This window comes from Lepidothrix coronata, unplaced genomic scaffold (assembly GCF_001604755.1).
Source record: "Lepidothrix coronata isolate B3197 unplaced genomic scaffold, Lepidothrix_coronata-1.0 Scaffold2, whole genome shotgun sequence".
Classification (NCBI taxonomy): Eukaryota; Metazoa; Chordata; class Aves; order Passeriformes; family Pipridae; genus Lepidothrix; species Lepidothrix coronata.
In genome coordinates, this window is record NW_016690182.1 from 5,457,612 (window position 1) to 5,469,446 (window position 11,835).

The 11,835-nt window shown below is 45.9% G+C and overlaps 1 protein-coding gene across 3 annotated transcripts in view; it reads right to left on the reverse strand.

Annotated features, from left to right (window-relative positions):
- Nucleotides 1–7,550, reverse strand: part of PLS3 (plastin 3) — a 51,261-nt gene extending 43,711 nt beyond the window's left edge. The window contains exons 1-2 of one of the 3 annotated variants that reach the window (XM_017818521.1): nt 7,452–7,523; nt 736–886 (exon numbers count right to left, since the gene is read on the reverse strand). The gene's annotated coding sequence lies outside the window, so the exon portion shown is untranslated. Of the gene's footprint in view, nt 1–735; nt 887–7,451 lie in introns of all 3 variants that reach the window. The other 2 variants (XM_017818529.1, XM_017818535.1) reach the window with 2 other exon arrangements.
- Between the last annotated feature and the right edge of the window lie 4,285 nt (nt 7,551–11,835).

Below are 11,835 nucleotides of genomic sequence, written 5' to 3' on the forward strand. Positions count from 1 at the left end.
GCAGGAAACCAAGCCATTAAAAGCAGAGATTTTTTGTACTCTCAGCATCTAAATGAACCCAAGATCACATAGACTTCAGACCTAAACACACAACTAGGTTTCATTTGCTACAGGCACTGTCCTGATTTGGCATTCAAGCCAAGTCAACACAGCCATTTACTTTGGCACATTAACCCTACCTTCCTTGCAGTACACAGGTCATTTGTCTAAAAGTGAGTACAGAGAGCTTCTCTCACTGTCTTCAGATGGCCCTTTCCCATCCATCCATAAACTGTGAAACACTTGCATAGGCATCAGCATCTATAGAGCTCCTTCTTCACCTGACCAGGGCTGGATCATTAACCCAACTACAGAGGTCTGCAATTACTTCTCTTGGCAGAATGCAAAAAGGGGAGAACACAAGAGATGGTACATAACTGCAGGACCAGCAACGATGAACCTCAAGCACTGCTATCATTTCAGCCACAGACTTCTTTAGAGAAAAAGCCAACATCTAAGCAACACCGAAGTTTGACCCAGGTTTTAGATGCGTAGCAGCATAACTGACTATCGAACACCTCAACACACATGATCACTGCCAATATCACTTCATCCTTCCTTGTTCTACCTATAAGTGACCTCATCAACTCCCTGTTCTCTCACTTCCATCACTAAGGGCAGTATGTGATGAGGAAACAGCGAATGAGACAGTGAAATCTATTTTCAGCTTTAAAAAGAAAAAACAAAAAAGCTTACTTCAAAACAGCAGTAATTGGGCCTCCTGCAGAGACACTACACTTTATCTTCCCTTGAAGATCACAGTAATAGTCTCTCTTCCCAGCTATGCAGTGGGGACTTCCAGCAGCATCTGTGAGCCGTCACTCTTTTTACAGGAACAAAAAACCTACTGAAGAGGCAGGAAAAACAGCTGTAAGCATTTCAGAGAAGGAAATGAGACAAGGAGACTGGTTAGAAGCATATGGCCCATATGGATTGACATGAGCAATCGGCAGCAGTCCTAACCAGAGCTTCCCATTTCAGACAGTTGTCCAGCTCCCCACATCCTCAGAAGCATGTCAAATCAATAATTATTTTATTTCTTCCATACTGACTCCCAAATGTTAGTAGTACACAGGCCACCACAGCCCTTGGGGCTGTGATGTCTGGATGTTGCAGGAAGAGCCAATTCACCCCCAGGAATGTGCACATTGCACCACAACACAGGGTGTCAATATGGACCAGCCAGCACAGGGGGACACAAGGAAGGGGACCTAAGGCAAGCCCACCTGCCAAGGATGCTCCATTTCCATAGGCAGTGGTCAGCCATGTGGCTCACAGATGCTGAAAGGTAGAGATAAACTAAGAGGAATCAACCGGCAAAACAAACAAAAGGGAAAGAATAACTGTCCAAAGCTCCATCTCTGCTGATAACAACTCTCCTTCAGACTGGGAAGCTGCCTCTTCATCATCATGCCATTCACAACCCAGTGACAAAACAAGCTTTGAATAGCCCAGGCGTTAACCCACAAAACCCAGATGTGAAACCCTAGCTGTTAGAGGAGCACACGTGATATAATTCCTCCAAGCAGGCCAGACAGGACTTGCTTATCATTCTTGGCATTTTTAATCTATTACCAAAAAAAGCCAACAGATTATAAATTCCCAAGAGACCAGCAGATGCCACAGTGACTGAGTGGTCTTGCCTTGCTGGCCACCACAGCTGAGCACCCTGTCCAGGGAGGTCCACACCCCTGATGGGAACAGAGCTGCTGGGAGAGGGTGGACCAGGGCAAATAGGCAGTCCTGCTGTCAGGGCAGCTGTTGGTCAGCAGCACTGACATCACACATGCCCACCACAGGGAAGAGCTCTATTACCTCCAGTGGCACCACCTCCAAATCAAAGTGTGGTACTAGCAGAGTGCAGATGGGCATGTCTTCTCTTCCCACCCCACTCTCCACCCCTATTAGGTGGAGACTTCTGTGTTCCAGCTCCATTGATTCACCCCATTTTCTTGCTCAGCTTGTACAAGGAGACCGGTTGCTCTTGCCATGGCTGGCAAATCACACAGGAACCAAATATCCAAAATCTCAAACACAGCACCTGCTGCCCATGTTGGGCTCTTCAGCCACCAACACATGAGTCCCATCTTTTGGCTGTAATCAAATCATCTCCTTATCATCAGTGAAAAGGGTGGGCCTCCATCACCCTCCCCATGCAGCACATCCCCAGTGCTGCAGCACACCCACCCAGGTGTACTGGTGCCATGTGCCAAAGGAGATGGGGTGGGCCTGGGGACTGCAGCACAGAAAGACAAGGCAGAAGGATTTCTGACAGCTGGAATTCCCTTTATCCATGTTGATGGCACAGTGTGGGCAAAACCACCCAGGTAAAACTGAGGAAATCTACATCTAACCCATCCCTTCACTTGAGAAACCAGGAGACTTCTCACAGACTGTGCTGCAGTGCTCCAATTGAATCTTACAGCATGTGACAGAGAGGTGTTATCCAAGTCTCCACTTCAGAGAAACCTGACCTAGAGGCAGAAGAACATCCAGGGCAGCAGACACTAGCAAGGATGGACAGGCAAGACCAACCTAGCACCTACAGCTTCAGCACTGAAGAGCACAAAGCAGGCAGCTGCTAAGACTGAAGCTGTACTAAATAATAATAATGGCCAGTCTTCGCGAGCGAAGATTTGGGAAAGGTCATTAACCCTTCGAGCCTGCGCAGTGGATTTTTTAGGTGAGACTCAGCGTGTGCTGAACTGAGCCCACCCTTTAATCCTGAGGTTCATCTGCCGGGGCCAAGCAAGCTTGGACAGTGGCAGTGAGGTCCCCAGAACGTAGGTTTTGTTTATTTAGCATTGTACTAAATGCTGTTGTGTCTAAGCACCACTCACCCCATACCCACTCTCAGCACAGACCACATTGGAGATAGCTATTTTTAGTTTCCTGCCATTCAGTAAATCCGAGAGAGACAGTACACCCAAACCCCTGTGTATGGAGCAGGGGACACAACAGTAGTTCATTCATGACCAGCAGTCACATGGCTGAAAGTGATTACAGCTGCCCAGTCACTGTCAGCTGCTGCAGCTCACAGGACCTCCATGATGGACAGTTAGCATCATTTCTCCCAGCCACAGCACCCAGAGCCCAGATGCTGGACCACCACCCAATGGCCTTCACCTCTCACGCTTCCCACCTACTCATCTACTAGCAACAAGAGTAGCAGGTACCTCCAAGCTGGAAAGGGCTTTAATGGTGCAAGCAGGAATAGATGATTCTGCATTAGAGCCTGAGCAACTCCCTGGGATGATCAGAGGGGAAACGGTCCTTTTTATGCCCTCCCCTACCAGCAGTGCTCCAGGCAGAGCTCTGCCACAAACACAACCACTGCTGCTTGTGCAACAAACCAATTCCCAAAATGCCAACAGGAATGTACGTGCAAAGATGTCAACAGATGCCTATCAAGGGGTCTGGGGACCAGGAATAAGTGATGTTGTGATATTCATTGCAGTAACCCAACAAATACTGATTTAATTCAACCTTGCATCACCCTCATTGAAAGAGCTGGTCTCGGTTTTGCAATGTGTTTGAAAAGAAAAAGATATTCAGAAATGTTATAGTCATTAAGGTTGTTTGGTAAACTTTTTTAATTCAGTATTTAATTCTACTTTTCACACATCTGTTGGTAGGAGTTTCTGAATTCATGTGTGGCTTTTTTGACGTAATTAGCAATTTTAATTACTCCATGAGCTACACGTCCAAAAAGATACACAGATTAATTAATGCACACTAGTACTTATTTCAAAAAGTACTGAATATGCAAAGGTCAGCAACTAGTTAATAAACATTAACACATTGTATTGTGGCTATTCCCAAAGAACTTCTCAGTAGTAACTAATAAGTTAAAAATTAATATCTGTTATTGCACCATGCAGCTCGATAGCTTGTCAGTCATGTTTAAACAGCTGGCCCCAAGAGACGAGAATTTGCTTTTTTATGCTGAATTACTGCTTTAATATACATGGAGCAAAGGTAATAGTCAAAGCCTGAACAAACCCACCTTTTATATCATGTTTCTTTTGCTGCAAATTGCTACTACGTGGCACAGATAAAAACCAAGTTGTAGCCGCACAGAATTTCACCTGTCCAACCCTCAGCAAACTGCAAAGCAACACTGTAGCAGTGGCATCTCCCTCCTTCCATCCTCACTTCTGCTTTCCACTCTCTTCACAATCAGAAGCATCCCAGCGTCCCTGCACAGGGTTAACCTGCCTCCCAGCGTGGCAGGTCAAGAGCTGCCCTTGTGAACACCATTAGAGAGCTGGGACTGTGCTTTGTAGGGCACCGATGGATCTGTACAAAACCTGTGCTGGAATAATGCAAGCAGGGTTGATGCTGCTTTTCCATCATCTCCTCTGCCACAGGCAGTTCACGTGCAAGAAGAATGAAGCTAACAGGCCTGTATCTAAAGAGGGACAAGCGTCCTGAAAAGATGCAAAACATTGTAACTTAAAAACAAACAAACAAACAAACCCCAAATACAAAGAAGAAAAATACCACACTGAAATTTTTTATATAAAGCAGAATTTACTTGGCCTTTGACTCTGTTGAAAACACAGTCCCTTTGTGTTTCACCACCTATTATTTAATACTATGTAAAATAGATTACCAAGAACACTATCTGTGTGTTGGGACACGTCACCAAACAAATTAACACCACCTTAAGTATCACCATCAAGACAACCTCAGGTGCTGAATGAGCTACTGATCACACCACCTACTTGGATAAGGAAATCGATTACAATATCTGTGGTGGGCACACCCTCCCTAAACTCACTGCCAATCACTTAAAAGAAAAGCATTTCTCGGCTCCTGATGCATTACACTATAGACACTGTCAAAAACGCAACTCCTGTACTGATGCTCCAAGTGGAGCATTTGCAGTTTTACTGCACGAAAGGCATGCAGTTTACCTATAAAGCTATTCACAAGGCACACAGATCACTTAAATCACCAGCAGCTGCTTAAGCACAACTACTGAATCAGGGTGCCTAACATCCTTTCCGATCGATCACTGAGCAGCATTTTCCTTTGCTTCCTTCAAGTCAAAACTGTTGTCTTTCTGCTTCTCCTAAGCCAGTTAAGTTGCTGCACTAGAAAGCCAAGTAAACACAGGAAAGAGTTACTAGAAGATCCCGCATGAGTGGATTCAGCAGCAAACCCATTTAACAAGGCTGCAACTCCTTCACTCACCACCTTAATCTCACAACAATTGAAACCCGGAACAGAGAAGTCAGTAAGGGAGCCCCAGGGGAAGGGGTTCCTCTGCATTTATCGCAATTCCAAGCATCCATCAGCCAAATACCTAATGAAGTCATCAGTCCCCAGAGCCCTGTCCACTGTGAAGCTAATCTAGCAAAAACTAGTAAATAGGTTTCTGAAGTTTTGGGCATTCTTTAATCTGGGGAGATGTTTGCCTATTTTATAGGAGGGGAAACTTAATCAGATTAACTTTGATAAGCGAACAAAGACCCCAGTTGAACATAATTCTTTATATCTAGCACTGAGTAACTGAGTTTAATAATCACATTACAATCTCTTAACTCAGACAAAGAATGAGTAATTCATCTTTCACAAGCAGAAAATTCCTTCAAAGGAGCTTGGTTACAACCAAGCTACATCCTCAAATTGTTAAACCTTTGGCAAGATTAACAGGCTGTGATAACAGTAGTGTTTCGAAAATATTTCTCTTAGTAAATTATTTTATGGCTTTTTTTTTAAGTTATTGAGATGCAAAACAGCAGATTTGGAATTTAAAGTCTCTACGTGCACACACCCCACACATAAGGCCATCAAACACCCCCAGGGCAAAAATCAGCTGCAGAATATTGCACCCAGGGGACTTGCCCTGTGTCCACTAATCCCCCTGAATCACTGTTCTCCACTTACAAACTACCAGCAGCTCCTCTTTGCACAAGACTTCTTTTCAAAACAGATTGAATTTCTATACATCATTATGCACAGCACTAACACATGTTGATCTTCGTAACTATTCCCTCTTTATATCCAGGTTCCAGCTGTTGTCTTTAAAGTCACTCTGAGCAAGTCTCCCAGCATTAAGGAGTTTCTCAGGTTACCAGGCTCACTGGAGAAGTCACAAGTGTTACTGGTGGAACAATGGCTCCAAGTTTTCATGTAAAAGCAATTTATCTGAGATATCTATTATCTTTTATAGTCTCTTCTACAGATTGACCAAAAACAGGAAGCCCAGCTCTCACATTCCACTGGAATTGTGTAACAGCAATAACAACCTCAGAGGCTGATTTGATGGCATTTGCTCGGAGCTATACCAGCAGCTCTCCTGAAAAGAAATCTATGAGTACAAGGGATGCCCTGCTTGAAGGTACAGATGCTCTTACAGAGCAGACACATGCAGGCTGTCCCAAGGAAGTCGGTTCCCACGCACATGTCTCAGACCTACTTAGATAAAAACTTAAAACTGTAGCATAGTTATGACTGCAGAGTCTGTTACCTCTGTGAGCACTGGGATTTGATACTATCCATCAGAATACTTATAGCCAGAGTCAGAGTGCCCCAGCCTTTTCTAAGAAAAAGAAGTCTGAAGCTTTACCTCCTGAAAAATTCCCTGCTCTTCCCTTTCCCTTCCCCTCCTCAGGCTCCCAACAAGAAGCCATTGTTAGGGGGAGCAGGGTGACACTTCCTCTCCCAGTCCAAATTAGAGATGCATAAAAATAAACTCATACAGCTGTCCCATGAGGTCAATTTATTACACCCCGCTTCTATTAGACGAGAAGTCGCCCCCATTTCCTCACTTCTTCTGCTTCGGGAATACTACCCTGAACAAAAGATAAAAGTTAAGCGCAAACCGAACCCCTTTTCAGTGCAGCCCTGCGGGAACCCGCAGCGGGAAGCGGCACCTCCCCGCCCCTCGGCCGGGCTCTGCTTCCCCCAACTCGCACAAAGCCCCAAGTTTGCAGGAGCCAGGGCTCCATCCCAGCGCGGAGCCACGGCCCGGCCCCGGGCAGAGCATCCCCCGCGCTGGGCCCGCCCCGGCTCAGCCCCGGGGTGAACTTTTCCAGGGGGATGAATCAGACAAGTGCCTTTTCATCGCCGCGGGGAGGCTGGAAGCGGCGGCAGGAGCGCGCCCGGCGGACGCGTCCTCCACGTCCCGGCGGGCACCGACACTCCCGGGCTCCGCGCCCGCCCCGCCGCCCTGGGACCCCGCCGGGGACACGGCTGGTCGGGACCGGGGCCGGGCGGCAGCGAGGGCCGGGTCGGGCCCCGCGGAGCCCCCGGGCCGGTCGGCGCCTCCTCCGCTCCCGCTCCCGCCGCCGCCGCAGCCGGGATGCTCCGCGCGGGCGGGCGGCACGTCCAGGCGGCGGGGAGAGCGGTGGCAAACTTTCCCCAAGTTGTAGCCGCGCTGGAAGAGCCCCGAGAGCACTCACCGCTCGCTCCGTGCCGTTCCGAGCCGTCCCGCCGTGCCAGTCCAGCCCTGCTGCCCGCGCTCGGCGCGCCCCAGCCCCACCGCCCCGGCCGGATTGGACCGCCCGCCTGCACATCACGTTGTCCCCGCGCTGCGAATGGGCGAGCGCGGAGTCACTCAGGGTGAGGGAGGAGCTGCGGACCCAGCCAGGGCGTGCCCCCGTCCCCGCCGGGCTGCTCTGCCCTGCCTTCCCCTGCCTGCCCCTGCCTGCGTCCCTCGTGTCCTGCGTGCATCCCTCCTCCTGCCCTACGTGCATCCCACCTCCCGTGTACGCATCCCTCCTGCCCCGCAACCATCCCTTATTCTTCCCCTGTGTACAACTTTCCTTCAAGCAAGCATCCCTTCTCCCTACAGGCATCCCTTCCTCCTCCTGTGCTTGCATCCCTCCTCCTGCGCAAGACTGGCCCGTCTCCCTTGCACAAGCAGCTCTGGCTCCCCCAGCCTTGCCACATAGACAGAAGAGCTCCGGGCTCCCCTTGCAAACTCCCCTGGTCTCCCCGCGGGGTGGGGTTGAGGATGCCCAGGTGAAGCTGATGCTGGTGAGCATTGGGCAAGGAGCTCCTCACACAGCAGAGACAGGGGCTGGCTCGGGACCTGGCTCCCACAAGGAGCATGTGGGGTGCAGGTGCCTGGCCCTTGCACCCTGTACTCTGTGCTCCTGGGCAGGGAGCGTCGCAGTGGCCTTTCCCCATCCAGCCTCTAGCTGTCCGATTTGGGATATGCGGCCTCATAACTGCCCTAATTTCTACATTTGCCACACAGACATTCACGCTGAAAATCTCTAGAAGGGTTCAGAAAATCAAGGGCCTTAGGGACACTTTTGTGTAAAAGTGGTGGAGAACAGAAGTTAATTCAAAAGAGGCCTCGAACTGAGAAAGAAAAAGCAAACACCTGCTGTGGGAAGAAGGAGGTAAGCGAGGAGAAGGAGAGAGGGACCAGAGTTGCACTGCAGAGCTGGGCCAGAAAAGGGGGAAGCCATTTCCCCAAATAAGAAACCTCACACTCTTGGCTCAACACTAGCACCTCCACCGGGACCAGGTATTAATATCTTCTGGTTTAAGGAGAAAAGCAAATATGCATTCAAGCACACAGGACCCTTTTCAGGTCAGAAAGATGAGACATTCCCACGCCTGGAGGTGAGAACACCACAAAGTAATACATTCAGAGAAAAAACAGGAACGCTAATGGAAGGTGCTAGCTCTTGTATAACATAATAGCACATGTCCCATTTTTTGATGTTTAACTGTTTTTCACCACTGTCAGAAAAATTAAACTTGCCAAAAGGCAATAGTCTGTTACCTAACAGACTATTAATAGATAAGGTGCACACCAACATTAGATCATTCTTTCTCTTCTTTAAAAATTAAGTAAATGTAGGGCATATTTAACTAGAACTGCCCAGAGAAGTCCATTGCAATGAGTACTTAGTTCTCTATGTTGCCACTGTCACAGGTGCACATTTCTGGACCTGAATTGCATAGTCATATGTTATGAGTTTTTGTATGAATTATTTACAGAAAGACTGTCAGACCAATCACTATAACATAAAGTAAAACATATTTCGTTGTCGAAACTGCCAGGAAAATTCATTTTTCAGTTATTTTCCAAAGCTACAAAATGACAAGGTCTCACAAAGTGGTCCCACATGATGGAAGTGACACAGTTCACAGCAGGAGTTTCCTCATCACATTAGCAGGAGCAGCTTCCTGAGAAGAATTAGGCTCTCTTCCTTTGATCCTTTCATTCTTTTTGTACTGTTGGATTTCTCATTGGGTGTCAGAAACTCTTACATATTCATCAGTTTATTAGACTAACTCTCAGAGGTAGGAGTAGTAATTTTAAACTTATTTAAAAGATTAGTTCAATTTTACACTCTAGAGTGGTAGTCCTGTGTCTAGATTAGACCAATGCTTCACGTTGCATTACAAACACAACAGAACTGTGAATATTTCTGATCCTGATTCTGGATTTTAGCAAAAAAAACCCAAAACTTTAAATTACTTTTTTCCCATTTTACTAAGATGCCAACATAAAAGAGTTAGAGAGATGAAATCATCTTTGTGCATCTTGACTATTCAGAAAATGCAGATTACACGTTTCCATGCCCTGCCTTTGTCCAAGCCAGTAGTATGAAACAGGCAACTCTTTGTTCTCCAAATGAGGCAGCAACGTATTAAACATATTGAACATTTACCAGTTGCCTCTTTATTAGGATTTCCCCATGTCTTCATGCACAAAGAAAGTTGAGCTATAGTAGACACATCCCTTTATCCAACTACAATCAGCACTTAGCACTCTGACAAAATCATCAAGCTCAGTTTAAGATTTTTATTATGTACTCAATGTAATTACTGTATTCTGAGTGAGATGTCAAAATGTGGAAATTTATTTACATATAAGTAGCAAACATCTTCTTTGAAAAAACACACAACTGCATGTTCTTAGGTGATCATGGTTAAAAACACTCTAACACAGATATTAGTTTCCCTTTTTCAGTAATAATAAACGCAAGGCTCAGCAATTACTGCTTTGGGAAGGAGTAGACAGACTCTTTCAGGACAGGAGGCACTTGGATTCTTATTTCACTGCATCCACAGGTGATATAATGGAAAAGGCGAAATTTTGGCAAAGGTTGCAGGGGAAGACCAGTGCCTTTATAGAAAGTCCCATGGAGATTTTAAACAGAGACTGAAGCACAGGGTGGATCTGAAATATCAGTATTGGCCAATGCCTGAAATTACGTCTGGGAAATTTTTAAAGCCCTTTCAAAAAGAGTGCTATTTAGAAAATGACAAAGAGCACTGTTTGCACAGAGGGACTTTCCACATAGTGCCATGCTTGAACAGAGAGGTTAGTGTCAGAAAGGCAACAGGTATTTCCAACCTGACTTATGACATGACTAGTTTAATTTAATATGATTTTTAAATTAAGTTATAGTGAAATATTAATATAGAAAATATGCAAATAGGAGATGCTGACTTCACAAACTACTAGCACATAGGAACTTAGGAGGAAGGTAATAGGCCATACTTTTTGAAGATTAGTTTAAACAGTGATTCATTAAGTCTCTTCCTCAGCAGAATATGGTGAATTTAGCAGGTGTTAGAAAATGCCCTGGCTATAGATCCACAATGGAAGGACTGCTTGCTGGAGTTTTGTGTTGAATATTTTTAACTGTAAGGAAATGGATTCCCATAAATGCAGTTTATTATAATAGACATCACCAGGCAGAGGAAGAGCTGGCCCTGCATCCAGTATGACTTTGCCATTGACTCCAGTGGAAGCTGGACAGGCCCTTAACAGACTTTGCCACTGTCAGGTTAATGTTAGTGTGACTCCGTGCCTAGAGAAGTAAAATGAAATTTTATTGTCTGTTTAAATATAAGCTTCTTATCTGGCAGCTTAGCGATACATCTGTACTGCTTTTCCATGTTCCACAATTGCTCTTGGCTGAGTTATTGAACAATATATGCTGATTTCCTGTGGGTAAGATAGCTGCTCCAAGACCAGGATCATCACAGACTGTGAGGAGTGGTGACAATCAGGAAAAAGGAGAGAAAGCCTGACAGGGCAACTAAAAACTTACGTCTCTGATGCACAGTATGCCAAAGAGACAGAGAAACTGTGAAACATACTGGAAGAGTTCCTATGGGTTCAGAAGACGGCTTTAAGGAGTTGGTGTGAAATTCTTCCATTAGAATTAGGGCATCTGTTCTCAACTAGACTTTTGTTTTGTTTTCTGCAAATACTTACCCACAACACTAACAGAATCTAAGAACCAGGATATTAATGTCAAAAACACTTGTCATCAATCAAAAAGAACAACTGAGTGGCACTGTGAATAGATTAATAATCTGGAACTATTTTTTTCCATTGCACAAAAGCAGATGGGAATCTGCATAATATTTTGACCTACAGCAAATTGAATTTACCTCCTGCTAGAAACATTTACTCAAATAATTCTGGGCACTTCTTTACTTAAAAACAACTTTTGGGAAAGAAATATCAGTAAATTTATCCAGCAAGTTTGTCCAGTGCAAGCAATCTGTATTCAAAGTCTGAAGAGGTCTGTGAGACTCCCCACATGCATGCAGATTACCCACTGCAGCTATCAGCCTGCCAGGCTGTGGGCAGGTTGCCTGCCAGCTGCCTTCCCTCTCACTGTCCTGGCTGCCAGCTCACCTTGTGGGGCTCTGGACCATGTTGTGCCTCCAGTTTAATCTCCTCATGCTCTGTTGAAGGGGTTGCCCAGAGTTTCATGCTATTTCATGCAGTATACATTTTATTTTAAAATTGTGTTCTTTCCTGCCAAGGGGAGGTTTTCAGGGATCATCCGTGCAGCATAA